General features: G+C 37.7%; 10 non-coding genes across 10 annotated transcripts; 4 read left to right on the top strand and 6 right to left on the bottom strand.

Moving 5' to 3' along the window:
• Window positions 1–3,277: 3,277 nt before the first annotated feature.
• Window positions 3,278–3,359, bottom strand: TRNAS-GCU (transfer RNA serine (anticodon GCU)). The gene has a single exon. It is a non-coding gene; the product is annotated as a tRNA-Ser (tRNA).
• Window positions 3,360–8,409: 5,050 nt separating this feature from the next.
• TRNAS-GCU (transfer RNA serine (anticodon GCU)) lies at window positions 8,410–8,491 on the bottom strand. The gene has a single exon. It is a non-coding gene; the product is annotated as a tRNA-Ser (tRNA).
• Window positions 8,492–10,818: 2,327 nt separating this feature from the next.
• On the top strand, window positions 10,819–10,892 carry TRNAT-AGU (transfer RNA threonine (anticodon AGU)). The gene has a single exon. It is a non-coding gene; the product is annotated as a tRNA-Thr (tRNA).
• A 1,060-nt stretch (window positions 10,893–11,952) lies between these two features.
• On the bottom strand, window positions 11,953–12,034 carry TRNAS-GCU (transfer RNA serine (anticodon GCU)). Its single transcript has one exon. It is a non-coding gene; the product is annotated as a tRNA-Ser (tRNA).
• Window positions 12,035–13,721: 1,687 nt separating this feature from the next.
• On the bottom strand, window positions 13,722–13,803 carry TRNAS-GCU (transfer RNA serine (anticodon GCU)). The gene has a single exon. It is a non-coding gene; the product is annotated as a tRNA-Ser (tRNA).
• Window positions 13,804–16,130: 2,327 nt separating this feature from the next.
• Window positions 16,131–16,204, top strand: TRNAT-AGU (transfer RNA threonine (anticodon AGU)). The gene has a single exon. It is a non-coding gene; the product is annotated as a tRNA-Thr (tRNA).
• A 1,051-nt stretch (window positions 16,205–17,255) lies between these two features.
• Window positions 17,256–17,337, bottom strand: TRNAS-GCU (transfer RNA serine (anticodon GCU)). The gene has a single exon. It is a non-coding gene; the product is annotated as a tRNA-Ser (tRNA).
• A 2,318-nt stretch (window positions 17,338–19,655) lies between these two features.
• On the top strand, window positions 19,656–19,729 carry TRNAT-AGU (transfer RNA threonine (anticodon AGU)). Its single transcript has one exon. It is a non-coding gene; the product is annotated as a tRNA-Thr (tRNA).
• A 5,336-nt stretch (window positions 19,730–25,065) lies between these two features.
• TRNAT-AGU (transfer RNA threonine (anticodon AGU)) lies at window positions 25,066–25,139 on the top strand. Its single transcript has one exon. It is a non-coding gene; the product is annotated as a tRNA-Thr (tRNA).
• A 1,188-nt stretch (window positions 25,140–26,327) lies between these two features.
• TRNAR-GCG (transfer RNA arginine (anticodon GCG)) lies at window positions 26,328–26,409 on the bottom strand. The gene has a single exon. It is a non-coding gene; the product is annotated as a tRNA-Arg (tRNA).
• Between the last annotated feature and the right edge of the window lie 364 nt (window positions 26,410–26,773).

The following is a 26,773-nucleotide window of genomic DNA, read 5'->3' as shown; positions in this document are numbered from 1 at the left end:
ACCAGTGCTGAGGTTTTTAATATCAATTAGTCATAATTTTTCCTCCTTTTGGTTTTGCCATGGCATTTCTTCAATCTGTCTATTCTGTGTCATAACTTGGAAGCAAAACAAGTTGCAAATTTCAGCTGTGCTAAAAGATGGCTCATTCAATTGAAAAACTTCAAAGCCTTTGTCCTCGATACAGCTTCTGTAAATTTGTCAGTCTTTTAAATGAATGCTCTTCAAAATTTACTTGGCTTCTTAAGTGTTATGACTGAGATTGAAATCTTATTCCATGTTTCTGCTCTACGTGGAATGGAACTAAAGCTCAATATTGTTTTGCTGCACTAATCAGTTGAATGTTCGATTGGTGCTTCAATCTACCTTGGATTTCAAATGCATGCCATCTTCTGGTGCTGTGGCTTAGTTGGTTAAATCGACTGTCTAGTAAACAGGAGATCCTGAGTTCGAATCTCAGCAGTGCCTTGTTTTCATCTCCTCACAAAAAAGCTTCCTATCTTAAAAATAGGTGTTTCACTTGCGACTGATAGTGCAATTGTGAGATTAAAAATCTCTTCTATCTAAGAGATATAAAGGAAGAAAGATGGCTTCAAGCATGACAATGTAAAACCAGTTGATTTAGTTTTGAAATGCCTCCTTTCTATGCATCTCTAATCCGTTTATCCAATGTATCTCACCTTTATGTCCTTTGGCTTAGTTGGTCAAAGAGCCTGTTTAGTAAACAGAAAAATTTGAATGCCAGCAGTGCTATTCTTTCTTTATGTCAGTTTGGGGCTTCTTAACTCTCTAAGCAGGCTTTCTAATGTATCACACCTGTTTGTCCTTTGTCTTAGATGGTCAAAGAGCCTGTTTAGTAAACAGAAAATCTTGAATTTGAATGCCAGCAGTCCTCTTCCTTCTTTATCTCAGTTTAGGGCTGTTTAACTCTCTAAGCAGGCTTTCTAATGTATCACACCTGTTTGTCTTTTGCCTTAGTTGGTCAAAGAGCCTATTTAGTAAATGGAAAATCTTGAATTTGAATGCCAGCAGTCCTTTTCCTTCTTTATCTCAGTTTAGGGCTGTTTAACTCTCTAAGCAGGCTTTTTAATGTTTTGCACCTGTTTGTCCTTTGGCTTAGTTGGTCAAAGAGCCTATTTAGTAAAAGGAAAATCTTGATTTTGAATGTCAGCAGTGCTTTCTATTCTTCATCTCATTTTGTGGGTTTTTACCCCAAAAAGAGGACTTTTACTCTTGTTTGTCATCAAATATTAATTTCCCACAGCCCTAATATAGTGCAATTGAGAAAAAAAATTCTCTGCTGTTGAAACACTTTAAAAGGAATTAGAGGATATAATTTTCTTTACAGAATATAGGATGGCAACAAGCTTTACAAATTAAAACCAGTGGATTTACAGATCTGACTCTGCAAAGTTTGATAGCAGCACAGGAGTATTGTAAACTTTCATGCTTGAAGTGTCAACCGCTTGGGTTAAAAATGAAAACCAAACCATTCAACACGAAAGAAGAAGCAGATTAATCCGACGAGAATGGGATTCAAACCCAATGCATGCAAAGCACAATGGATTAGCAGTCCATCTCCTTAACCACTCGGCCACCTCATCTACATTTAGGTGGGAAGATGTTGAGAGGGTTTTTACCAGTCAGTGTTTTTTCACTGAAGATTGTATGTTGGCTTTTGTCAGAGTTGTCTTATCTCGTCAACTACAGTGCCTGTTGTTTGAAGTTAGCTTGGGGTAAATTCTATCAGAAATGAACCAGTGCTGAGGTTTTTAATATCAATTAGTCATAATTTTTCCTCCTTTTGGTTTTGCCATGGCATTTCTTCAATCTGTCTATTCTGTGTCATAACTTGGAAGCAAAACAAGTCGCAAATTTCAGCTGTGCTAAAAGATGGCTCATTCAATTGAAAAACTTCAAAGCCTTTGTCCACGATACAGCTTCTGTAAATTTGTCAGTCTTTTAAATGAATGCTCTTCAAAATTTACTTGGCTTCTTAAGTGTTATGACTGAGATTGAAAATTTATTCCATGTTTCTGCTTTACGTGGAATGGAACTAAAGCTCAATATTGTTTTGCTGCACTAATCAGTTGAATGTTCGATTGGTGCTTCAATCTACCTTGGATTTCAAATGCATGCCATCTTCTGGTGCTGTGGCTTAGTTGGTTAAATCGCCTGTCTAGTAAACAGGAGATCCTGAGTTCGAATCTCAGCAGTGCCTTGTTTTCATCTCCTCACAAAAAAGCTTCCTATCTTAAAAATAGGTGTTTCACTTGCGACTGATAGTGCAATTGTGAGATTAAAAATCTCTTGTATCTAAGAGATATAAAGGAAGAAAGATGGCTTCAAGCATGACAATGTAAAACCAGTTGATTTAGTTTTGAAATGCCTCCTTTCTATGCATCTCTAATCCGTTTATCCAATGTATCTCACCTTTATGTCCTTTGGCTTAGTTGGTCAAAGAGCCTGTTTAGTAAACAGAAAATCTTGAATTTGAATGCCAGCAGTGCTATTCTTTCTTTATGTCAGTTTGGGGCTTCTTAACTCTCTAAGCAGGCTTTCTAATGTATCACACCTGTTTGTCCTTTGTCTTAGTTGGTCAAAGAGCCTGTTTAGTAAACAGAAAATCTTGAATTTGAATGCCAGCAGTCCTCTTCCTTCTTTATCTCAGTTTAGGGCTGTTTAACTCTCTAAGCAGGCTTTCTAATGTATCACACCTGTTTGTCCTTTGCCTTAGTTGGTCAAAGAGCCTATTTAGTAAATGGAAAATCTTGAATTTGAATGCCAGCAGTCCTTTTCCTTCTTTATCTCAGTTTAGGGCTGTTTAACTCTCTAAGCAGGCTTTTTAATGTTTCGCACCTGTTTGTCCTTTGGCTTAGTTGGTCAAAGAGCCTATTTAGTAAAAGGAAAATCTTGATTTTGAATGTCAGCAGTGCTTTCTATTCTTCATCTCATTTTGTGGGTTTTTACCCCAAAAAGAGGACTTTTACTCTTGTTTGTCATCAAATATTAATTTCCCACAGCCCTAATATAGTGCAATTGAGAAAAAAAATTCTCTGCTGTTGAAACACTTTAAAAGGAATTAGAGGATATAATTTTCTTTACAGAATATAGGATGGCAACAAGCTTTACAAATTAAAACCAGTGGATTTACAGATCTGACTCTGCAAAGTTTGATAGCAGCACAGGAGTATTGTAAACTTTCATGCTTGAAGTGTCAACCGCTTGGGTTAAAAATGAAAACCAAACCATTCAACACGAAAGAAGAAGCAGACTAATCCGACGAGAATGGGATTCGAACCCATGCATGCAAAGCACAATGGATTAGCAGTCCATCGCCTTAACCACTCGGCCACCTCATCTACATAGCGCCTGTGCGTTTAGGTGGGAAGATGTTGAGAGGGTTTTTACCAGTCAGTGTTTTTTCACTGAAGATTGTATGTTGGCTTTTGTCAGAGTTGCCTTATCTCGTCAACTACAGTGCCTGTTGTTTGAAGTTAGCTTAGGGAAAACTCTATCAGAAATGAACCAGTGCTGAGGTTTTTAATATCAATTAGTCATAATTTTTCCTCCTTTTGGTTTTGCCATGGCATTTCTTCAATCTGTCTATTCTGTGTCATAACTTGGAAGCAAAACAAGTCGCAAATTTCAGCTGTGCTAAAAGATGGCTCATTCAATTGAAAAACTTCAAAGCCTTTGTCCTCGATACAGCTTCTGTAAATTTGTCAGTCTTTTAAATGAATGCTCTTCAAAATTTACTTGGCTTCTTAAGTGTTATGACTGAGATTGAAATCTTATTCCATGTTTCTGCTCTACGTGGAATGGAACTAAAGCTCAATATTGTTTTGCTGCACTAATCAGTTGAATGTTCGATTGGTGCTTCAATCTACCTTGGATTTCAAATGCATGCCATCTTCTGGTGCTGTGGCTTAGTTGGTTAAATCGCCTGTCTAGTAAACAGGAGATCCTGAGTTCGAATCTCAGCAGTGCCTTGTTTTCATCTCCTCACAAAAAAGCTTCCTATCTTAAAAATAGGTGTTTCACTTGCGACTGATAGTGCAATTGTGAGATTAAAAATCTCTTCTATCTAAGAGATATAAAGGAAGAAAGATGGCTTCAAGCATGACAATGTAAAACCAGTTGATTTAGTTTTGAAATGCCTCCTTTCTATGCATCTCTAATCCGTTTATCCAATGTATCTCACCTTTATGTCCTTTGGCTTAGTTGGTCAAAGAGCCTGTTTAGTAAACAGAAAAATTTGAATGCCAGCAGTGCTATTCTTTCTTTATGTCAGTTTGGGGCTTCTTAACTCTCTAAGCAGGCTTTCTAATGTATCACACCTGTTTGTCCTTTGTCTTAGATGGTCAAAGAGCCTGTTTAGTAAACAGAAAATCTTGAATTTGAATGCCAGCAGTCCTCTTCCTTCTTTATCTCAGTTTAGGGCTGTTTAACTCTCTAAGCAGGCTTTCTAATGTATCACACCTGTTTGTCCTTTGCCTTAGTTGGTCAAAGAGCCTATTTAGTAAATGGAAAATCTTGAATTTGAATGCCAGCAGTCCTTTTCCTTCTTTATCTCAGTTTAGGGCTGTTTAACTCTCTAAGCAGGCTTTTTAATGTTTCGCACCTGTTTGTCCTTTGGCTTAGTTGGTCAAAGAGCCTATTTAGTAAAAGGAAAATCTTGATTTTGAATGTCAGCAGTGCTTTCTATTCTTCATCTCATTTTGTGGGTTTTTACCCCAAAAAGAGGACTTTTACTCTTGTTTGTCATCAAATATTAATTTCCCACAGCCCTAATATAGTGCAATTGAGAAAAAAATTCTCTGCTGTTGAAACACTTTAAAAGGAATTAGAGGATATAATTTTCTTTACAGAATATAGGATGGCAACAAGCTTTACAAATTAAAACCAGTGGATTTACAGATCTGACTCTGCAAAGTTTGATAGCAGCACAGGAGTATTGTAAACTTTCATGCTTGAAGTGTCAACCGCTTGGGTTAAAAATGAAAACCAAACCATTCAACACGAAAGAAGAAGCAGATTAATCCGACGAGAATGGGATTCGAACCCAATGCATGCAACGCACAATGGATTAGCAGTCCATCGCCTTAACCACTCGGCCACCTCATCTACGTTTAGGTGGGAAGATGTTGAGAGGGTTTTTACCAGTCAGTGTTTTTTCACTGAAGATTGTATGTTGGCTTTTGTCAGAGTTGTCTTATCTCGTCAACTACAGTGCCTGTTGTTTGAAGTTAGCTTGGGGTAAATTCTATCAGAAATGAACCAGTGCTGAGGTTTTTAATATCAATTAGTCATAATTTTTCCTCCTTTTGGTTTTGCCATGGCATTTCTTCAATCTGTCTATTCTGTGTCATAACTTGGAAGCAAAACAAGTCGCAAATTTCAGCTGTGCTAAAAGATGGCTCATTCAATTGAAAAACTTCAAAGCCTTTGTCCACGATACAGCTTCTGTAAATTTGTCAGTCTTTTAAATGAATGCTCTTCAAAATTTACTTGGCTTCTTAAGTGTTATGACTGAGATTGAAATCTTATTCCATGTTTCTGCTCTACGTGGAATGGAACTAAAGCTCAATATTGTTTTGCTGCACTAATCAGTTGAATGTTCGATTGGTGCTTCAATCTACCTTGGATTTCAAATGCATGCCATCTTCTGGTGCTGTGGCTTAGTTGGTTAAATCGCCTGTCTAGTAAACAGGAGATCCTGAGTTCGAATCTCAGCAGTGCCTTGTTTTCATCTCCTCACAAAAAAGCTTCCTATCTTAAAAATAGGTGTTTCACTTGCGACTGATAGTGCAATTGTGAGATTAAAAATCTCTTCTATCTAAGAGATATAAAGGAAGAAAGATGGCTTCAAGCATGACAATGTAAAACCAGTTGATTTAGTTTTGAAATGCCTCCTTTCTATGCATCTCTAATCCGTTTATCCAATGTATCTCACCTTTATGTCCTTTGGCTTAGTTGGTCAAAGAGCCTGTTTAGTAAACAGAAAAATTTGAATGCCAGCAGTGCTATTCTTTCTTTATGTCAGTTTGGGGCTTCTTAACTCTCTAAGCAGGCTTTCTAATGTATCACACCTGTTTGTCCTTTGTCTTAGATGGTCAAAGAGCCTGTTTAGTAAACAGAAAATCTTGAATTTGAATGCCAGCAGTCCTCTTCCTTCTTTATCTCAGTTTAGGGCTGTTTAACTCTCTAAGCAGGCTTTCTAATGTATCACACCTGTTTGTCCTTTGCCTTAGTTGGTCAAAGAGCCTATTTAGTAAATGGAAAATCTTGAATTTGAATGCCAGCAGTCCTTTTCCTTCTTTATCTCAGTTTAGGGCTGTTTAACTCTCTAAGCAGGCTTTTTAATGTTTCGCACCTGTTTGTCCTTTGGCTTAGTTGGTCAAAGAGCCTATTTAGTAAAAGGAAAATCTTGATTTTGAATGTCAGCAGTGCTTTCTATTCTTCATCTCATTTTGTGGGTTTTTACCCCAAAAAGAGGACTTTTACTCTTGTTTGTCATCAAATATTAATTTCCCACAGCCCTAATATAGTGCAATTGAGAAAAAAAATTCTCTGCTGTTGAAACACTTTAAAAGGAATTAGAGGATATAATTTTCTTTACAGAATATAGGATGGCAACAAGCTTTACAAATTAAAACCAGTGGATTTACAGATCTGACTCTGCAAAGTTTGATAGCAGCACAGGAGTATTGTAAACTTTCATGCTTGAAGTGTCAACCGCTTGGGTTAAAAATGAAAACCAAACCATTCAACACGAAAAAAGAAGCAGATTAATCCGACGAGAATGGGATTCGAAGCCAATGCATGCAAAGCACAATGGATTAGCAGTCCATCGCCTTAACCACTCGGCCACCTCATCTACGTTTAGGTGGGAAGATGTTGAGAGGGTTTTTACCAGTCAGTGTTTTTTCACTGAAGATTGTATGTTGGCTTTTGTCAGAGTTGTCTTATCTCGTCAACTACAGTGCCTGTTGTTTGAAGTTAGCTTGGGGTAAATTCTATCAGAAATGAACCAGTGCTGAGGTTTTTAATATCAATTAGTCATAATTTTTCCTCCTTTTGGTTTTGCCATGGCATTTCTTCAATCTGTCTATTCTGTGTCATAACTTGGAAGCAAAACAAGTCGCAAATTTCAGCTGTGCTAAAAGATGGCTCATTCAATTGAAAAACTTCAAAGCCTTTGTCCTCGATACAGCTTCTGTAAATTTGTCAGTCTTTTAAATGAATGCTCTTCAAAATTTACTTGGCTTCTTAAGTGTTATGACTGAGATTGAAATCTTATTCCATGTTTCTGCTCTACGTGGAATGGAACTAAAGCTCAATATTGTTTTGCTGCACTAATCAGTTGAATGTTCGATTGGTGCTTCAATCTACCTTGGATTTCAAATGCATGCCATCTTCTGGTGCTGTGGCTTAGTTGGTTAAATCGCCTGTCTAGTAAACAGGAGATCCTGAGTTCGAATCTCAGCAGTGCCTTGTTTTCGTCTCCTCACAAAGAAGCTTCCTATCTTAAAAATAGGTGTTTCACTTGCGACTGATAGTGGAATTATGAGATTAAAAATCTCTTCTATCTACGAGATATAAAGGAAGAAAGATGGCTTCAAGCATGACAATGTAAAACCAGTTGATTTAGTTTTGAAATGCCTCCTTTCTATGCATCTCTAATCCGTTTATTCAATGTATCTCACCTGTATGTCCTTTGGCTTAGTTGGTCAAAGAGCCTGTTTAGTAAACAGAAAATCTTGAATTTGAATGCCAGCAGTGCTATTCTTTCTTTATGTCAGTTTGGGGCTTCTTAACTCTCTAAGCAGGCTTTCTAATGTATCACACCTGTTTGTCCTTTGTCTTAGTTGGTCAAAGAGCCTGTTTAGTAAACAAAATCTTGAATTTGAATGCCAGCAGTCCTTTTCCTTCTTTATCTCAGTTTAGGGCTGTTTAACTCTCTAAGCAGGCTTTCTAATGTATCACACCTGTTTGTCCTTTGGCTTAGTTGGTCAAAGAGCCTATTTAGTAAAAGGAAAATCTTGATTTTGAATGTCAGCAGTGCTTTCTATTCTTCATCTCATTTTGTGGGTTTTTACCCCAAAAAGAGGACTTTTACTCTTGTTTGTCATCAAATATTAATTTCCCACAGCCCTAATATAGTGCAATTGAGAAAAAAAATTCTCTGCTGTTGAAACACTTTAAAAGGAATTAGAGGATATAATTTTCTTTACAGAATATAGGATGGCATCAAGCTTTACCAATTAAAACCAGTGGATTTACAGGTCTGACTCTGCAAAGTTTGATAGCAGCACAGGAGTATTGTAAACTTTCATGCTTGAAGTGTCCACTGCTTGGGTTAAAAATGAAAACCAAACCATTCAACACAAAAGAAGAAGCAGATTAATACGACGAGGATGGGATTCGAACCCATGCATGCAGAGCACAATGGATTAGCAGTCCATCGCCTTAACCACTCGGCCACCTCGTCTACATGGTGCCCGTGCGTTTAGGTGGGAAGATGTTGAGAGGGTTTTTACCAGTCAGTGTTTTTTCACTGAAGATTGTATGTTGGCTTTTGTCAGAGTTGCCTTATCTCGTCAACTACAGTGCCTGTTGTTTGAAGTTAGCTTGGGGAAAACTCTATCAGAAATGAACCAGTGCTGAGGTTTTTAATATCAATTAGTCATAATTTTTCCTCCTTTTGGTTTTGCCATGGCATTTCTTCAATCTGTCTATTCTGTGTCATAACTTGGAAGCAAAACAAGTCCCAAATTTCAGCTGTGCTAAAAGATGGCTCATTCAATTGCAAAACTTCAAAGCCTTTGTCCTCGATACAGCTTCTGTAAATTTGTCAGTCTTTTAAATGAATGCTCTTCAAAATTTACTTGGCTTCTTAAGTGTTATGACTGAGATTGAAATCTTATTCCATGTTTCTGCTCTACGTGGAATGGAACTCAAGCTCAATATTGTTTTGCTGCGCTAACCAGTTGAATGTTCGATTGGTGCTTCAATCTTCCTTGGATTTCAAATGCATGCCATCTTCTGGTTATGTGGCTTAGTTTGTTAAAGCGCCTGTCTAGTAAACAGGAGATCCTTAGTTCGAATCTCAGCAGTGCCTTGTTTTCGTCTCCTCACAAAGAAGCTTCCTATCTTAAAAATAGGTGTTTCACTTGCGACTGATAGTGGAATTATGAGATTAAAAATCTCTTCTATCTACGAGATATAAAGGAAGAAAGATGGCTTCAAGCATGACAATGTAAAACCAGTTGATTTAGTTTTGAAATGCCTCCTTTCTATGCATCTCTAATCCGTTTATCCAATGTATCTCACCTTTATGTCGTTTGGCTTAGTTGGTCAAAGAGCCTGTTTAGTAAACAGAAAATCTTGAATTTGAATGCCAGCAGTGCTATTCTTTCTTTATGTCAGTTTGGGGCTTCTTAACTCTCTAAGCAGGCTTTCTAATGTATCACACCTGTTTGTCCTTTGTCTTAGTTGGTCAAAGAGCCTGTTTAGTAAACAGAAAATCTTGAATTTGAATGCCAGCAGTCCTCTTCCTTCTTTATCTCAGTTTAGGGCTGTTTAACTTTCTAAGCAGGCTTTCTAATGTATCACACCTGTTTGTCCTTTGTCTTAGTTGGTCAAAGAGCCTATTTAGTAAATGGATAATCTTGAATTTGAATGCCAGCAGTCCTTTTCCTTCTTTATCTCAGTTTAGGGCTGTTTAACTCTCTAAGCAGGCTTTTTAATGTTTTGCACCTGTTTGTCCTTTGGCTTAGTTGGTCAAAGAGCCTATTTAGTAAAAGGAAAATCTTGATTTTGAATGTCAGCAGTGCTTTCTATTCTTCATCTCATTTTGTGGGTTTTTACCCCAAAAAGAGGACTTTTACTCTTGTTTGTCATCAAATATTAATTTCCCACAGCCCTAATATAGTGCAATTGAGAAAAAAAATTCTCTGCTGTTGAAACACTTTAAAAGGAATTAGAGGATATAATTTTCTTTACAGAATATAGGATGGCATCAAGCTTTACAAATTAAAACCAGTGGATTTAGAGATCTGACTCTGCAAAGTTTGATAGCAGCACAGGAGTATTGTAAACTTTCATGCATGAATTGTCCACCGCTTGGGTTAAAAATGAAAACCAAACAATTCAACATGAAAGAAGAAGCAGATTAATCCGACGAGGATGGTATTCGAACCCATGCATGCAGAGCACAATGGATTAGCAGTCCATCCCCTTAACCACTCGGCCACCTCGTCTACATAGCGCACGTGCGTTTAGGTGGGAAGATGTTGAGAGGGTTTTTACCAGTCAGTGTTTTTTCACTGAAGATTGGATGTTGGCTTTTGTCAGAGTTGCCTTATCTCGTCAACTACAGTGCCTGTTGTTTGAAGTTAGCTTGGGGAAAACTCTATCAGAAATGAACCAGTGCTGAGGTTTTTAATATCAATTAGTCATAATTTTTCCTCATTTTGGTTTTGCCATGGCATTTCTTCAATCTGTCTATTCTGTGTCATAACTTGGAAGCAAAACAAGTCCCAAATTTCAGCTGTGCTAAAAGATGGCTCATTCAATTGCAAAACTTCAAAGCCTTTGTCCTCGATACAGCTTCTGTAAATTTGTCAGTCTTTTAAATGAATGCTCTTCAAAATTTACTTGGCTTCTTAAGTGTTATGACTGAGATTGAAATCTTATTCCATGTTTCTGCTCTATGTGGAATGGAACTCAAGCTCAATATTGTTTTGCTGCGCTAACCAGTTGAATGTTCGATTGGTGCTTCAATCTTCCTTGGATTTCAAATACATGCCATCTTCTGGTGCTGTGGCTTAGTTGGTTAAAGCGCCTGTCTAGTAAACAGGAGATCCTGAGTTCGAATCTCAGCAGTGCCTTCTTTTCGTCTCCTCACAAAGAAGCTTCTTATCTTAAAAATAGCTGTTTCACTTGCGACTGATAGTGGAATTATGAGATTTAAAATCTCTTCTATCTAAGAGATATAAAGGAAGAAAGATGGCTTCAAGCATGACAATGTAAAACCAGTTGATTTAGTTTTGAAATGCCTCCTTTCTATGCATCTCCAATCCGTTTATCCAATGTATCTCACCTTTATGTCCTTTGGCTTAGTTGGTCAAAGAGCCTGTTTAGTAAACAGAAAATCTTGAATTTGAATGCCAGCAGTGCTATTCTTTCTTTATGTCAGTTTGGGGCTTCTTAACTCTCTAAGCAGGCTTTCTAATGTATCACACCTGTTTGTCCTTTGTCTTAGTTGGTCAAAAAGCCTGTTTAGTAAACAGAAAATCTTGAATTTGAATGCCAGCAGTCCTCTTTCTTCTTTATCTCAGTTTAGGGCTGTTTAACTCTCTAAGCAGGCTTTCTAATGTATCACACCTGTTTGTCCTTTGTCTTAGTTGGTCAAAGAGCCTATTTAGTAAATGGAAAATCTTGAATTTGAATGCCAGCAGTCCTTTTCCTTCTTTATCTCAGTTTAGGGCTGTTTAACTCTCTAAGCAGGCTTTTTAATGTTTCGCACCTGTTTGTCCTTTGGCTTAGTTGGTCAAAGAGCCTATTTAGTAAAAGGAAAATCTTGATTTTGAATGTCAGCAGTGCTTTCTATTCTTCATCTCATTTTGTGGGTTTTTACCCCAAAAAGAGGACTTTTACTCTTGTTTGTCATCAAATATTAATTTCCCACAGCCCTAATATAGAGCAATTGAGAAAAAAAATTCTCTGCTGTTGAAACACTTTAAAAGGAATTAGAGGATATAATTTTCTTTACAGAATATAGGATGGCATCAAGCTTTACCAATTAAAACCAGTGGATTTACAGGTCTGACTCTGCAAAGTTTGATAGCAGCACAGGAGTATTGTAAACTTTCATGCTTGAAGGGTTCCACTGCTTGGGTTAAAAATGAAAACCAAACCATTCAACATGAAAGATGAAGCAGATTAATCTGACGAGGATGGGATTTGAACCCATGCATGCAGAGCACAATGGATTAGCAGTCCATCGCCTTAACCACTCGGCCACCTCGTCTACATAGCGCCCGTGCGTTTAGGTGGGAAGATGTTGAGAGGGTTTTTACCAGTCAGTGTTTTTTCACTGAAGATTGTATGTTGGCTTTTGTCAGAGTTGCCTTATCTCGTCAACTACAGTGCCTGTTGTTTGAAGTTAGCTTGGGGAAAACTATCAGAAATGAACCAGTGCTGAGGTTTTTAATATCAATTAGTCATAATTTTTCCTCCTTTTGGTTTTGCCATGGCATTTCTTCAATCTGTCTATTCTGTGTCATAACTTGGAAGCAAAACAAGTCCCAAATTTCAGCTGTGCTTAAAGATGGCTCATTCAATTGCAAAACTTCAAAGCCTTTGTCCTCGATACAGCTTCTGTAAATTTGTCAGTCTTTTAAATGAATGCTCTTCAAAATTTACTTGGCTTCTTAAGTGTTATGACTGAGATTGAAATCTTATTCCGTGTTTCTGCTCTACGTGGAATGGAACTCAAGCTCAATATTGTTTTGCTGCGCTAACCAGTTGAATGTTCGATTGGTGCTTCAATCTTCCTTGGATTTCAAATGCATGCCATCTTCTGGTGCTGTGGCTTAGTTGGTTAAAGCGCCTGTCTAGTAAACACGAGATCCTGAGTTCGAATCTCAGCAGTGCCTTGTTTTCGTCTCCTCACAAAGAAGCTTCCTATCTTAAAAATAGGTGTTTCACTTGCGACTGATAGTGGAATTATGAGATTAAAAATCTCTTCTATCTACGAGATATAAAGGAAGAAAGATGGCTTCAAGCATGACAATGTAAAACCAGTTGATTTAGTTTTGAAATGCCTCCTTTCTATGCATCTCTAATCCGTTTATCCAATGTATCTCACCTTTATGTCCTTTGGCTTAGTTGGTCAAAGAGCCTGTTTAGTAAACAGAAAATCTTGAATTTGAATGCCAGCAGTGCTATTCTTTCTTTATGTCAGTTTGGGGCTTCTTAACTCTCTAAGCAGGCTTTCTAATGTATCACACCTGTTTGTCCTTTGTCTTAGTTGGTCAAAGAGCCTGTTTAGTAAACAGAAAATCTTGAATTTGAATGCCAGCAGTCCTCTTCCTTCTTTATCTCAGTTTAGGGCTGTTTAACTCTCTAAGCAGGCTTTCTAATGTATCACACCTGTTTGTCCTTTGTCTTAGTTGGTCAAAGAGCCTATTTAGGAAATGGAAAATCTTGAATTTGAATGCCAGCAGTCCTTTTCCTTCTTTATCTCAGTTTAGGGCTGTTTAACTCTCTAAGCAGGCTTTTTAATGTTTCGCACCTGTTTGTCCTTTGGCTTAGTTGGTCAAAGAGCCTATTTAGTAAAAGGAAAATCTTGATTTTGAATGTCAGCAGTGCTTTCTATTCTTCATCTCATTTTGTGGGTTTTTACCCCAAAAAGAGGACTTTTACTCTTGTTTGTCATCAAATATTAATTTCCCACAGCCCTAATATAGTGCAATTGAGAAAAAAAATTCTCTGCTGTTGAAACACTTTAAAAGGAATTAGAGGATATAATTTTCTTTACAGAATATAGGATGGCATCAAGCTTTACCAATTAAAACCAGTGGATTTACAGGTCTGACTCTCCAAAGTTTGATAGCAGCACAGGAGTATTGTAAACTTTCATGCTTGAAGTGTCCACTGCTTGGGTTAAAAATGAAAACCAAACCATTCAACATGAAAGAAGAAGCAGCTTAATCCGACGAGGATGGGATTCGAACCCATGCATGCAGAGCACAATGGATTAGCAGTCCATCACCTTAACCACTCGGCCACCTCGTCTACATAGCGCCCGTGCGTTTAGGTGGGAAGATGTTGAGAGGGTTTTTACCAGTCAGTGTTTTTTCACTGAAGATTGTATGTTGGCTTTTGTCAGAGTTGCCTTATCTCGTCAACTACAGTGCCTGTTGTTTGAAGTTAGCTTGGGGAAAACTCTATCAGAAATGAACCAGTGCTGAGGTTTTTAATATCAATTAGTCATAATTTTTCCTCCTTTTGGTTTTGCCATGGCATTTCTTCAATCTGTCTATTCTGTGTCATAACTTGGAAGCAAAACAAGTCCCAAATTTCAGCTGTGCTAAAAGATGGCTCATTCAATTGCAAAACTTCAAAGCCTTTGTCCTCGATACAGCTTCTGTAAATTTGTCAGTCTTTTAAATGAATGCTCTTCAAAATTTACTTGGCTTCTTAAGTGTTATGACTGAGATTGAAATCTTATTCCATGTTTCTGCTCTACGTGGAATGGAACTCAAGCTCAATATTGTTTTGCTGCGCTAACCAGTTGAATGTTCGATTGGTGCTTCAATCTTCCTTGGATTTCAAATGCATGCCATCTTTTGGTGCTGTGGCTTAGTTTGTTAAAGCGCCTGTCTAGTAAACAGGAGATCCTGAGTTTGAATCTCAGCAGTGCCTTGTTTTCGTCTCCTCACAAAGAAGCTTCTTATCTTAAAAATAGGTGTTTCACTTGCGACTGATAGTGGAATTATGAGATTTAAAATCTCTTCTATCTAAGAGATATAAAGGAAGAAAGATGGCTTCAAGCATGACAATGTAAAACCAGTTGATTTAGTTTTGAAATGCCTCCTTTCTATGCATCTCTAATCCGTTTATCCAATGTATCTCACCTTTATGTCCTTTGGCTTAGTTGGTCAAAGAGCCTGTTTAGTAAACAGAAAATCTTGAATTTGAATGCCAGCAGTGCTATTCTTTCTTTATGTCAGTTTGGGGCTTCTTAACTCTCTAAGCAGGCTTTCTAATGTATCACACCTGTTTGTCCTTTGTCTTAGTTGGTCAAAGAGCCTGTTTAGTAAACAGAAAATCTTGAATTTGAATGCCAGCAGTCCTCTTCCTTCTTTATCTCAGTTTAGGGCTGTTTAACTCTCTAAGCAGGCTTTCTAATGTATCACACCTGTTTGTCCTTTGTCTTAGTTGGTCAAAGAGCCTATTTAGTAAATGGAAAATCTTGACTTTGAATGCCAGCAGTCCTTTTCCTTCTTTATCTCAGTTTAGGGCTGTTTAACTCTCTAAGCAGGCTTTTTAATGTTTCGCACCTGTTTGTCCTTTGGCTTAGTTGGTCAAAGAGCCTATTTAGTAAAAGGAAAATCTTGATTTTGAATGTCAGCAGTGCTTTCTATTCTTCATCTCATTTTGTGGGTTTTTACCCCAAAAAGAGGACTTTTACTCTTGTTTGTCATCAAATATTAATTTCCCACAGCCCTAATATAGTGCAATTGAGAAAAAAAATTCTCTGCTGTTGAAACACTTTAAAAGGAATTAGAGGATATAATTTTCTTTACAGAATATAGAATGGCATCAAGCTTTACCAATTAAAACCAGTGGATTTACAGGTCTGACTCTGCAAAGTTTGATAGCAGCACAGGAGTATTGTAAACTTTCATGCTTGAAGTGTCCACTGCTTGGGTTAAAAATGAAAACCAAACCATTCAACATGAAAGAAGAAGCAGATTAATCCGACGAGGATGGGATTCGAACCCATGCATGCAGAGCACAATGGATTAGCAGTCCATCGCCTTAACCACTCGGCCACCTCTTCTACATAGAGCCTGTGCGTTTAGGTGGGAAGATGTTGAGAGGGTTTTTACCAGTCAGTGTTTTTTCACTGAAGATTGTATGTTGGCTTTTGTCAGAGTTGCCTTATCTCGTCAACTACAGTGCCTGTTGTTTGAAGTTAGCTTGGGGAAAACTCTATCAGAAATGAACCAGTGCTGAGGTTTTTAATATCAATTAGTCATAATTTTTCCTCCTTTTGGTTTTGCCATGGCATTTCTTCAATCTGTCTATTCTGTGTCATAACTTGGAAGCAAAACAAGTCCCAAATTTCAGCTGTGCTAAAAGATGGCTCATTCAATTGCAAAACTTCAAAGCCTTTGTCCTCGATACAGCTTCTGTAAATTTGTCAGTCTTTTAAATGAATGCTCTTCAAAATTTACTTGGCTTCTTAAGTGTTATGACTGAGATTGAAATCTTATTCCATGTTTCTGCTCTACGTCGAATGGAACTCAAGCTCAATATTGTTTTGCTGCGCTAACCAGTTGAATGTTCGATTGGTGCTTCAATCTTCCTTGGATTTCAAATGCATGCCATCTTCTGGTGCTGTGGCTTAGTTGGTTAAAGCGCCTGTCTAGTAAACAGGAGATCCTGAGTTCGAATCTCAGCAGTACCTTGTTTTCGTCTCCTCACAAAGAATCTTAAAAATAGGTGTTTCACTTGCGACTGATAGTGGAATTATGAGATTAAAAATCTCTTCTATCTACGAGATATAAAGGAAGAAAGATGGCTTCAAGCATGACAATGTAAAACCAGTTGATTTAGTTTTGAAATCCCTCCTTTCTATGCATCTCTAATCCGTTTATCCAATGTATCTCACCTTTATGTCCTTTGGCTTAGTTGGTCAAAGAGCCTGTTTAGTAAACAGAAAATCTTGAATTTGAATGCCAGCAGTGCTATTCTTTCTTTATGTCAGTTTGGGGCTTCTTAACTCTCTAAGCAGGCTTTCTAATGTATCACACCTGTTTGTCCTTTGTCTTAGTTGGTCAAAGAGCCTGTTTAGTAAACAGAAAATCTTGAATTTGAATGCCAGCAGTCCTCTTCCTTCTTTATCTCAGTTTAGGGCTGTTTAACTCTCTAAGCAGGCTTTCTAATGTATCACACCTGTTTGTCCTTTGTCTTAGTTGGTCAAAGAGCCTATTTAGTAAATGGAAAATCTTGAATTTGAATGCCAGCAGTCCTTTTCCTTCTTTATCTCAGTTTAGGGCTGTTTAACTCTCTAAGCAGGCTTTTTAATGTTTCGCACCTGTTTGTCCTTTGGCTTAGTTGGTCAAAGAGCCTATTTAGTAAAAGGAAAATCTTGATTTTGAATGTCAGCAGTGCTTTCTATTCTTCATCTCATTTTGTGGGTTTTTACCCCAAAAAGAGGACTTTTACTCTTGTTTGTCATCAAATATTAATTTCCCACAGCCCTAATCTAGTGCAATTGAGAAAAAAAATTCTCTGCTGTTGAAACACTTTAAAAGGAATTAGAGGATATAATTTTCTTTACAGAATATAGGATGGCATCAAGCTTTACCATTTAAAACCAGTGGATTTACAGGTCTGACTCTGCAAAGTTTGATAGCAGCACAGGAGTATTGTAAACTTTCATGCTTGAAGTGTCCACTGCTTGGGTTAAAAATGAAAACCAAACCATTCAACATGAAAGAAGAAGCAGATTAATCCGACGAGGATGGGATTCGAACCCATGCATGCAGAGCACAATGGATTAGCAGTCCATCGCCTTAACCACTCGGCCACCTCGTCTACATAGCGCCCGTGCGTTTAGGGGGGAAGATGTTGAGAGGGTTTTTACCAGTCAGTGTTTTTTCACTGAAGATTGTATGTTGGCTTTTGTCAGAGTTGCCTTATCTCGTCAACTACAGTGCCTGTTGTTTGAAGTTAGCTTGGGGAAAACTCTATCAGAAATGAACCAGTGCTGAGGTTTTTAATATCAATTAGTCATAATTTTTCCTCCTTTTGGTTTTGCCATGGCATTTCTTCAATCTGTCTATTCTGTGTCATAACTTGGAAGCAAAACAAGTCCCAAATTTCAGCTGTGCTAAAAGATGGCTCATTCAATTGCAAAACTTCAAAGCCTTTGTCCTCGATACAGCTTCTGTAAATTTGTCAGTCTTTTAAATGAATGCTCTTCAAAATTTACTTGGCTTCTTAAGTGTTATGACTGAGATTGAAATCTTATTCCATGTTTCTGCTCTACGTGGAATGGAACTCAAGCTCAATATTGTTTTGCTGCGCTAACCAGTTGAATGTTCGATTGGTGCTTCAATCTTCCTTGGATTTCAATTGCACGACATCTTCTGGTGCAGTGGCTTAGTTGGTTAAAGTGCCTGTCTAGTAAACAGGAGATCCTGAGTTCGAATCTCAGCAGTACCTTGTTTTCGTCTCCTCACAAAGAATCTTAAAAATAGGTGTTTCACTTGCGAATGATAGTGGAATTATGAGATTAAAAATCTCTTCTATCTACGAGATATAAAGGAAGAAAGATGGCTTCAAGCATGACAATGTAAAACCAGTTGATTTAGTTTTGAAATGCCTCCTTTCTATGCATCTCTAATCCGTTTATCCAATGTATCTCACCTTTATGTCCTTTGGCTTAGTTGGTCAAAGAGCCTGTTTAGTAAACAGAAAATCTTGAATTTGAATGCCAGCAGTGCTATTCTTTCTTTATGTCAGTTTGGGGCTTCTTATCTCTCTAAGCAGGCTTTCTAATGTATCACACCTGTTTGTCCTTTGTCTTAGTTGGTCAAAGAGCCTGTTTAGTAAACAGAAAATCTTGAATTTGAATGCCAGCAGTCCTCTTCCTTCTTTATCTCAGTTTAGGGCTGTTTAACTCTCTAAGCAGGCTTTCTAATGTATCACACCTGTTTGTCCTTTGTTTTAGTTGGTCAAAGAGCCTATTTAGTAAATGGAAAATCTTGAATTTGAATGCCAGCAGTCCTTTTCCTTCTTTATCTCAGTTTAGGGCTGTTTAACTCTCTAAGCAGGCTTTTTAATGTTTCGCACCTGTTTGTCCTTTGGCTTAGTTGGTCAAAGAGCCTATTTAGTAAAAGGAAAATCTTGATTTTGAATGTCAGCAGTGCTTTCTATTCTTCATCTCATTTTGTGGGTTTTTACCCCAAAAAGAGGACTTTTACTCTTGTTTGTCATCAAATATTAATTTCCCACAGCCCTAATATAGTGCAATTGAGAAAAAAATTCTCTGCTGTTGAAACACTTTAAAAGGAATTAGAGGATATAATTTTCTTTACAGAATATAGGATGGCATCAAGCTTTACAAATTAAAACCAGTGGATTTACAGATCTGACTCTGCAAAGTTTGATAGCAGCACAGGAGTATTGTAAACTTTCATGCTTGAAGTGTCCACCACTTGGGTTAAAAATGAAAACCAAACCATTCAACACGAAAGAAGAAGCAGATTAATCCGACGACGATGGGATTCGAACCCATGCATGCAGAGCACAATGGATTAGCAGTCCATCACCTTAACCACTCGGCCACCTCATCTACATAGCGCCCGTGCGTTTAGGTGGGAAGATGTTGAGAGGGTTTTTACCAGTCAGTGTTTTTTCACTGAAGATTGTATGTTGGCTTTTGTCAGAGTTGCCTTATCTCGTCAACTACAGTGTCTGTTGTTTGAAGTTAGCTTGGGGAAAACTCTATCAGAAATGAACCAGTGCTGAGGTTTTTAATATCAATTAGTCATAATTTTTCCTCCTTTTGGTTTTGCCATGGCATTTCTTCAATCTGTCTATTCTGTGTCATAACTTGGAAGCAAAACAAGTCCCAAATTTCAGCTGTGCTAAAAGATGGCTCATTCAATTGCAAAACTTCAAAGCCTTTGTCCTCGATACAGCTTCTGTAAATTTGTCAGTCTTTTAAATGAATGCTCTTCAAAATTTACTTGGCTTCTTAAGTGTCATGACTGAGATTGAAATCTTACTCCATGTTTCTGCTCTACGTGGAATGGAACTCAAGCTCAATATTATTTTGCTGCGCTAACCAGTTGAATGTTCGATTGGTGCTTCAATCTTCCTTGGATTTCAAATGCATTCCATCTTCTGGTGCTGTGGCTTAGTTGGTTAAAGCGCCTGTCTAGTAAACAGGAGATCCTGAGTTCGAATCTCAGCAGTGCCTTGTTTTCATCTCCTCACAAAGAAGCTTCCTATCTTAAAAATAGTGCAACTATAGTGCAATTGTGAGATTAAAAATCTCTTCTACCTAAGAGATATAAAGGAAGAAAGATGGCTTCAAGCATGACAATGTAAAACCAGTTGATTTAGTTTTGAAATGCATCCTTTCTATGCATCTCTAATCCGTTTATCCAATGTATCTCACCTTTATGTCCTTTGGCTTAGTCGGTCAAAGAGCCTGTTTAGTAAACAGAAAATCTTGAATTTGAATGCCAGCTATTCTTTCTTTATGTCAGTTTGGGGCTTCTTAACTCTCTAAGCAGGCTTTCTAATGTATCACACCTATTTGTCCTTTGTCTTAGTTGGTCAAAGAGCCTGTTTAGTAAACAGAAAATCTTGAATTTGAATGCCAGCAGTGCTATTCTTTCTTTATGTCAGTTTGGGGCTTCTTATCTCTCTAAGCAGGCTTTCTAATGTATCACACCTGTTTGTCCTTTGTCTTAGTTGGTCAAAGAGCCTGTTTAGTAAACAGAAAATCTTGAATTTGAATGCCAGCAGTCCTCTTCCTTCTTTATCTCAGTTTAGGGCTGTTTAACTCTCTAAGCAGGCTTTCTAATGTATCACACCTGTTTGTCCTTTGTCTTAGTTGGTCAAAGAGCCTATTTAGTAAATGGAAAATCTTGAATTTGAATGCCAGCAGTCCTTTTCCTTCTTTATCTCAGTTTAGGGCTGTTTAACTCTCTAAGCAGGCTTTTTAATGTTTCGCACCTGTTTGTCCTTTGGCTTAGTTGGTCAAAGAGCCTATTTAGTAAAAGGAAAATCTTGATTTTGAATGTCAGCAGTGCTTTCTATTCTTCATCTCATTTTGTGGGTTTTTACCCCAAAAAGAGGACTTTTACTCTTGTTTGTCATCAAATATTAATTTCCCACAGCCCTAATATAGTGCAATTGAGAAAAAAAATTGTCTGCTGTTGAAACACTTTAAAAGGAATTAGAGGATATAATTTTCTTTACAGAATATAGGATGGCATCAAGCTTTACAAATTAAAACCAGTGGATTTACAGATCTGACTCTGCAAAGTTTGATAGCAGCACAGGAGTATTGTAAACTTTCATGCTTGAAGTGTCCACCGCTTGGGTTAAAAATGAAAACCAAACCATTCAACACGAAAGAAGAAGCAGATTAATCAGACGACGATGGGATTCGAACCCATGCATGCAGAGCACAATGGATTAGCAGTCCATCACCTTAACCACTCGGCCACCTCGTCTACATAGCGCCCGTGTGTTTAGGTGGGAAGATGTTGAGAGGGTTTTTACCAGTCAGTGTTTTTTCACTGAAGATTGTATGTTGGCTTTTGTCAGAGTTGCCTTATCTCGTCAACTACAGTGCCTGTTGTTTGAAGTTAGCTTGGGGAAAACTCTATCAGAAATGAACCAGTGCTGAGGTTTTTAATATCAATTAGTCATAATTTTTCCTCCTTTTGGTTTTGCCATGGCATTTCTTCAATCTGTCTATTCTGTGTCATAACTTGGAAGCAAAACAAGTCCCAAATTTCAGCTGTGCTAAAAGATGGCTCATTCAATTGCAAAACTTCAAAGCCTTTGTCCTCGATACAGCTTCTGTAAATTTGTCAGTCTTTTAAATGAATGCTCTTCAAAATTTACTTGGCTTCTTAAGTGTTATGACTGAGATTGAAATCTTACTCCATGTTTCTGCTCTACGTGGAATGGAACTCAAGCTCAATATTATTTTGCTGCGCTAACCAGTTGAATGTTCAATTGGTGCTTCAATCTTCCTTGGATTTCAAATGCATGCCATCTTCTGGTGCTGTGGCTTAGTTGGTTAAAGCGCCTGTCTAGTAAACAGGAGAACTTGAGTTCGAATCTCAGCAGTGCTTTGTTTTCAACTCCTCACAAAGAAGCTTCCTATCTTAAAAATAGGTGTTTCACTTGCCACTGATAGTGCAATTGTGAGATTAAAAATCTCTTCTATCTAAGAGATATAAAGGAAGAAATATGGCTTCAAGCATGGCAATGTAAAACCAGTAGATTTATTTTTGAAATGCCTCCTTTCTATGCATCTCTAATCCGTTTATCCAATGTATCTCACCTTTATGTCCTTTGGCTTAGTTGGTCAAAGAGCCTGTTTAGCAAACAGAAAATCTTGAATTTGAATGCCAGCAGTGCTATTCTTTCTTTATGTCAGTTTGGGGCTTCTTAACTCTCTAAGCAGGCTTTCTAATGTATCACACCTGTTTGTCCTTTGTCTTAGTTGGTAAAAGAGCCTGTTTAGTAAACAGAAAATCTTGAATTTGAATGCCAGCAGTCCTCTTCCTTCTTTATCTCAGTTTAGGGCTGTTTAACTCTCTAAGCAGGCTTTCTAATGTATCACACCTGTTTGTCCTTTGTCTTAGTTGGTCAAAGAGCCTATTTAGTAAATGGAAAATCTTGAATTTGAATGCCAGCAGTCCTTTTCCTTCTTTATCTCAGTTTAGGGCTGTTTAACTCTCTAAGCAGGCTTTTTAATGTTTCGCACCTGTTTGTCCTTTGGCTTAGTTGGTCAAAGAGCCTATTTAGTAAAAGGAAAATCTTGATTTTGAATGTCAGCAGTGCTTTCTATTCTTCATCTCATTTTGTGGGTTTTTACCCCCAAAAGAGGACTTTTACTCTTGTTTGTAATCAAATATTAATTTCCCACAGCCCTAATATAATGCAATTGAGAAAAAAAATTGTCTGCTGTTGAAACACTTTAAAAGGAATTAGAGGATATAATTTTCTTTACAGAATATAGGATGGCATCAAGCTTTACAAATTAAAACGAGTGGATTTACAGATCTGACTCTGCAAAGTTTGATAGCAGCACAGGAGTATTGTAAACTTTCATGCTTGAAGTGTCCACCACTTGGGTTAAAAATGAAAACCAAACCATTCAACACGAAAGAAGAAGCAGATTAATCCGACGAGGATGGGATTCGAACCCATGCATGCAGAGCACAATGGATCGCCTTAACCACTCGGCCACCTCATCTACATAGCACCCGTGTGTTTAGGTGGGAAGATGTTGAGAGGGTTTTTACCAGTCAGTGTTTTTTCACTGAAGATTGGATGTTGGCTTTTGTCAGAGTTGCCTTATCTCGTCAACTACAGTGCCTGTTGTTTGAAGTTAGCTTGGGGAAAACTCTATCAGAAATGAACCAGTGCTGAGGTTTTTAATATCAATTAGTCATAATTTTTCCTCCTTTTGGTTTTGCCATGGCATTTCTTCAATCTGTCTATTCTGTGTCATAACTTGGAAGCAAAACAAGTCCCAAATTTCAGCTGTGCTAAAAGATGGCTCATTCAATTGCAAAACTTCAAAGCCTTTGTCCTCGATACAGCTTCTGTAAATTTGTCAGTCTTTTAAATGAATGCTCTTCAAAATTTACTTGGCTTCTTAAGTGTTATGACTGAGATTGAAATCTTATTCCATGTTTCTGCTCTACGTGGAATGGAACTCAAGCTCAATATTGTTTTGCTGCGCTAACCAGTTGAATGTTCGATTGGTGCTTCAATCTTCCTTGGATTTCAAATGCATTCCATCTTCTGGTGCTGTGGCTTAGTTGGTTAACTCAGATCCTGAGTTCGAATCTCAGCAGTGCCTTGTTTTCATATCCTCACAAAGAAGCTTCCTATCTTAAAAATAGGTGTTTCACTTGCGACTGATAGTGCAATTGTGAGATTAAAAATCTCTTCTATCTAAGCGATATAAAGGAAGAAAGATGGCTTCAAGCATGACAATGTAAAACCAGTTGATTTAGTTTTGAAATGCCTCCTTTCTATGTATCTCTAATCCGTTTATCCAATGTATCTCACGTTTATGTCCTTTGGCTTAGTTGGTCAAAGAGCCTGTTTAGCAAACAGAAAATCTTGAATTTGAATGCCAGCAGTGCTATTCTTTCTTTATGTCAGTTTGGGGCTTCTTAACTCTCTAAGCAGGCTTTCTAATGTATCACACCTGTTTGTCCTTTGTCTTAGTTGGTCAAAGAGCCTGTTTAGTAAACAGAAAATCTTGAATTTGAATGCCAGCAGTCCTCTTCCTTCTTTATCTCAGTTTAGGGCTGTTTAACTCTCTAAGCAGGCTTTCTAATGTATCACACCTGTTTGACCTTTGTCTTAGTTGGTCAAAGAGCCTATTTAGTAAATGGAAAATCTTGAATTTGAATGCCAGCAGTCCTTCTCCTTCTTTATCTCAGTTTAGGGCTGTTTAACTCTCTAAGCAGGCTTTTTAATGCTTCGCACCTGTTTGTCCTTTGGCTTAGTTGGTCAAAGAGCCTATTTAGTAAAAGGAAAATCTTGATTTTGAATGTCAGCAGTGCTTTCTATTCTTCATCTCATTTTGTGGGTTTTTACCCCAAAAAGAGGACTTTTACTCTTGTTTGTCATCAAATATTAATTTCCCACAGCCCTAATATAGTGCAATTGAGAAAAAAAATTATCTGCTGTTGAAACACTTTAAAAGGAATTAGAGGATATAATTTTCTTTACAGAATATAGGATGGCATCAAGCTTTACAAATTAAAACCAGTGGATTTACAGATCTGACTCTGCAAAGTTTGATAGCAGCACAGGAGTATTGTATACTTTCATGCTTGAAGTGTCCACCGCTTGGGTTAAAAATGAAAACCAAACCATTCAACACGAAAGATGAAGCAGATTAATCCGACGACGATGGGATTCGAACCCATGCATGCAGAGCACAATGGATTAGCAGTCCATCACCTTAACCACTCGGCCACCTCGTCTACATAGCGCCCGTGCGTTTAGGTGGGAAGATGTTGAGAGGGTTTTTACCAGTCAGTGTTTTTTCACTGAAGATTGTATTTTGGCTTTTGTCAGAGTTGCCTTATCTCGTCAACTACAGGGCCTGTTGTTTGAAGTTAGCTTGGGGAAAACTCTATCAGAAATGAACCAGTGCTGAGGTTTTTAATATCAATTAGTCATAATTTTTCCTCCTTTTGGTTTTGCCATGGCATTTCTTCAATCTGTCTATTCTGTGTCATAACTTGGAAGCAAAACAAGTCCCAAATTTCAGCTGTGCTAAAAGATGGCTCATTCAATTGCAAAACTTCAAAGCCTTTGTCCTCGATACAGCTTCTGTAAATTTGTCAGTCTTTTAAATGAATGCTCTTCAAAATTTACTTGGCTTCTTAAGTGTTATGACTGAGATTGAAATCTTACTCCATGTTTCTGCTCTACGTGGAATGGAACTCAAGCTCAATATTATTTTGCTGCGCTAACCAGTTGAATGTTCGATTGGTGCTTCAATCTTCCTTGGATTTCAAATGCATTCCATCTTCTGGTGCTGTGGCTTAGTTGGTTAAAGCGCCTGTCTAGTAAACAGGAGATCCTGAGTTCGAATCTCAGCAGTGCCTTGTTTTCATCTCCTCACAAAGAAGCTTCCTATTTTAAAAATAGGTGTTTCACTTGCGACTGATTGTGAGATTAAAAATCTCTTCTACCTAAGAGATATAAAGGATGAAAGATGGCTTCAAGCATGACAATGTAAAACCAGTTGATTTAGTTTTGAAATGCATCCTTTCTATGCATCTCTAATCCGTTTATCCAATGTATCTCACCTTTATGTCCTTTGGCTTAGTTGGTCAAAGAGCCTGTTTAGTAAACAGAAAATCTTGAATTTGAATGCCAGCTATTCTTTCTTTATGTCAGTTTGGGGCTTCTTAACTCTCTAAGCAGGCTTTCTAATGTATCACACCTATTTGTCCTTTGTCTTAGTTGGTCAAAGAGCCTGTTTAGTAAACAGAAAATCTTGAATTTGAATGCCAGCAGTGCTATTCTTTCTTTATGTCAGTTTGGGGCTTCTTAACTCTCTAAGCAGGCTTTCTAATGTATCACACCTGTTTGTCCTTTGTCTTAGTTGGTCAAAGAGCCTGTTTAGTAAACAGAAAATCTTGAATTTGAATGCCAGCAGTCCTCTTCCTTCTTTATCTCAGTTTAGGGCTGTTTAACTCTCTAAGCAGGCTTTCTAATGTATCACACCTGTTTGTCCTTTGTCTTAGTTGGTCAAAGAGCCTATTTAGTAAATGGAAAATCTTGAATTTGAATGCCAGCAGTCCTTTTCCTTCTTTATCTCAGTTTAGGGCTGTTTAACTCTCTAAGCAGGCTTTTTAATGTTTCGCACCTGTTTGTCCTTTGGCTTAGTTGGTCAAAGAGCCTATTTAGTAAAAGGAAAATCTTGATTTTGAATGTCAGCAGTGCTTTCTATTCTTCATCTCATTTTGTGGGTTTTTACCCCAAAAAGAGGACTTTTACTCTTGTTTGTCATCAAATATTAATTTCCCACAGCCCTAATATAGTGCAATTGAGAAAAAAAATTCTCTGCTGTTGAAACACTTTAAAAGGAATTAGAGGATATAATTTTCTTTACAGAATATAGGATGGCATCAAGCTTTACAAATTAAAACCAGTGGATTTAGAGATCTGACTCTGCAAAGTTTGATAGCAGCACAGGAGTATTGTAAACTTTCATGCATGAATTGTCCACCGCTTGGGTTAAAAATGAAAACCAAACAATTCAACATGAAAGAAGAAGCAGATTAATCCGACGAGGATGGTATTCGAACCCATGCATGCAGAGCACAATGGATTCGCAGTCCATCCCCTTAACCACTCGGCCACCTCGTCTACATAGCGCACATGCGTTTAGGTGGGAAGATGTTGAGAGGGTTTTTACCAGTCAGTGTTTTTTCACTGAAGATTGTATGTTGGCTTTTGTCAGAGTTGCCTTATCTCGTCAACTACAGTGCCTGTTGTTTGAAGTTAGCTTGGGGAAAACTCTATCAGAAATGAACCAGTGCTGAGGTTTTTAATATCAATTAGTCATAATTTTTCCTCCTTTTGGTTTTGCCATGGCATTTCTTCAATCTGTCTATTCTGTGTCATAACTTGGAAGCAAAACAAGTCCCAAATTTCAGCTGTGCTAAAAGATGGCTCATTCAATTGAAAAACTTCAAAGCCTTTGTCCTCGATACAGCTTCTGTAAATTTGT

This window comes from Dendrobates tinctorius, unplaced genomic scaffold (assembly GCF_039654945.1).
Source record: "Dendrobates tinctorius isolate UK_male_01 unplaced genomic scaffold, ASM3965494v1 ptg000204l, whole genome shotgun sequence".
NCBI lineage: Eukaryota > Metazoa > Chordata > Amphibia > Anura > Dendrobatidae > Dendrobates > Dendrobates tinctorius.
The sequence above is the reverse complement of the archived record's forward strand: the minus strand, read 5'-3'. Positions and strand labels throughout refer to the sequence as shown.